Source organism: Alexandromys fortis, unplaced genomic scaffold (assembly GCF_014885135.2).
Source record: "Alexandromys fortis isolate MF-2015 unplaced genomic scaffold, M_Fortis_MF-2015_v1.1 scaffold_436, whole genome shotgun sequence".
NCBI lineage: Eukaryota > Metazoa > Chordata > Mammalia > Rodentia > Cricetidae > Alexandromys > Alexandromys fortis.
In genome coordinates, this window is record NW_026068334.1 from 18,360 (window position 1) to 20,865 (window position 2,506).

General features: G+C 40.3%; 1 pseudogene; it reads right to left on the reverse strand.

The window, feature by feature from the left end:
- The window catches only part of LOC126495246 (ATP-dependent RNA helicase DDX18-like), an 8,487-nt pseudogene extending 6,322 nt beyond the window's left edge, over positions 1–2,165 (reverse strand).
- Between the last annotated feature and the right edge of the window lie 341 nt (positions 2,166–2,506).

Genomic DNA, 2,506 nt, shown 5'->3' on the forward strand with positions numbered 1-2,506 from the left:
TCTTCTTCTTCTTCTTCTTCTTCTTCTTCTTCTTCTTCTTCTTCTTCTTCTTCTTCTTCTTCTTCTTCTTCTTCTTCTTCTTCTTTGATTCTGAATCAGGAGATGGCGCTGCTGATGTGTCTCCATTGGTTAAAGCAGTAGGTTTCTGGGGTAACTTTTCAACTTTCGAGTTTTCCGCTGTCTCTTCAGGCATGCCTCCACTTTGTGCTTCTGCTGAGCCCACCCTCGCAGCATGCTTTACTGCTTTCTTAACTTTTCCGACCTTTACCTCTTTTTTGTGCACATCTTCATTGAAAGGTTGGGATAGGCTCGTGTTTGATGCTTCTTGCAGCTTCAGGTTTCGCTGCCGCAGCTTGATGTTCCGCTTCTCGATCTTCTTGCACAGGAGTTTCATCTGTAAGTGTGATATGTTTGCTGGGCTGCGCTAGCAGGCTGCACTGAGCAGTAGCTGCACATGCGTAGTCGGAACTCCAATCCAAAAAAATTTTAACACAAAACATCCAGGAAATCTTGGAAACCATAAAAAGATTAAATCTAAGAATAACAGGAGTAGAAGAACTTCAGCTCAAAGGCTCAGAAAATATATTCAACAAAATCATAGAAGAAAACTTTACCAAACCTAAAGAAGGATATCCCTATTAAGGTACAATGAGCTTACAGATCATCAAATAGACTGGATCAAAAAAAAAGTCCCCTTGACATATAATAATCAAAAGACAAAACATACAGAATAAAGAAAGAATATTAAGAGCTGCAAACGAAATAGTTTAAGTAACCTATAAAGGTAGACCTATCAGAATTACACTTGATTTCTCAATGGAAACCATGAAAATCAGAAGGTCTAGGGACAATATGCTTCAGACACTAAGAGATCATGGATGTGAGTCCAGACTACTATAACCAGCAAAACTTTCGGTCACCATCAATGGAGGAAACAAGATATTTTGTGACAAAACCAGATTTAAACAATATATATCCACAAACCAAGCCCTACAGAAAGCACTGGGAAAAAATGACAATTCAAGGAAGCTAACTGCACCCACAAAACATAGGCAACAGAAAATACCCATGAGCAAAATCTAAAGAAGGGAAACATACAAACACTACTAGCGAAGTTTCATTCACACACAATTCAAGTGTAGTTGGGTGACCTCTGGGGACTGTGCTAATGTCAGCATTATTTTTTATTTATTTTATTCTTAAAAAATATGTCACTATTGAATAAAGGAGGAAAAAGGAATTTGTTTTATTTAATGTTTCATTTGGCCAGTGAGTCTATTTCCTCTAAAGTATCTTCAATGCCTGAGATTCTTTTTTACATAATATTTATTTATTTATTAAAAATTTCCTCCTCCTCCCATTATCCCAATTCCCTCCCACTCCCCACACTCCCCTTACCCCTCGTTCTCCAGTCCTAAGAGAAGTCAGGGTGCCCTGCCCTTTGGGAAATCTGAGGCCCTCCTCCCTCCCTCCAAGTCTAGAAGATGTGCATACAAACAGACTAGGCTCCCAGAAAGCCAGTACATGCAGTAGAATCAAAACCCGGTGTCATTATCATTGGCTTCTCAGTCCACCCTCATTGTCAGCCATATTCAGAGAGTCTGGTTTGATCACATGCTTGTTCAGTCCCAGTCCGGTTAGCCTTGGTGAGCTCCCGTTAGAACAGGCACACTGTCTCAGTGGGTGGATGCACCCCTTGCAGTCCCGACTTCCTTGATCATGTTCTCCCTCCTTATGCTCTTCATCTGGGCCTTGGGAGCTCAGTCCAGTGCTCCAATGTGGGTCTCTGTCTCTTTTTTTCTTTCTGTTGTATTCTATTGGTTATACTTGTCTCTGTAGTTCCTGTTCATTTACCCAGATTTTCCATAACCAGTTGTCCATCAGTTTGTGTTTTCTTTATTATCTCCATTTTGGTTTTCGAGTCTTGAACTGTTTCCTTCACCTGTTTGATTGCTTTTTTGGGGGGTATCTTTTAGGGATTTATTAATTTCTTCTAACTTTTTGTTTTTCTTCTCTTCCATTTCTTTAAGGGAGTTTTTCACTTCCTCTTTTAAGGTTTCCATCATTTTCATAAAATTACCTTTCCAGTCCTTTTTTTCTACTTCTTCTATGTTAGGATAATCAAGTCTTCCTGTTGTGCATCTGCTGGATTTTGGTGTTACCATGTTGCTTTTTAGGATGTTGGAGGAATTCTTGCATTGGCAGCAACCCATATCTTCCTACAAATGAGGCCAGTAGAGTCTTGGCATCTTGGTCTGATCTTTTGCTGTGGTTGTCTGAGTACTTGGGAGCTTTTCTTGGTCGGCCCTCTTCTAGTTTGCCTCAGTATTGGAGCAAGCACTCTTGCGGGGTTCTCTCTGGTTCTCTCAGCACTGGAGCAGGCTGTGTTGACAAGAGTTACTAATTCTAAAAAGGTTCCTTATTGTTTTTAAATTTATTTATTTATTTATTAAAGATTTCTGTCTCTTCCCCACCACCGCCTCCCATTTCCCTCCCTCTCCCCCAA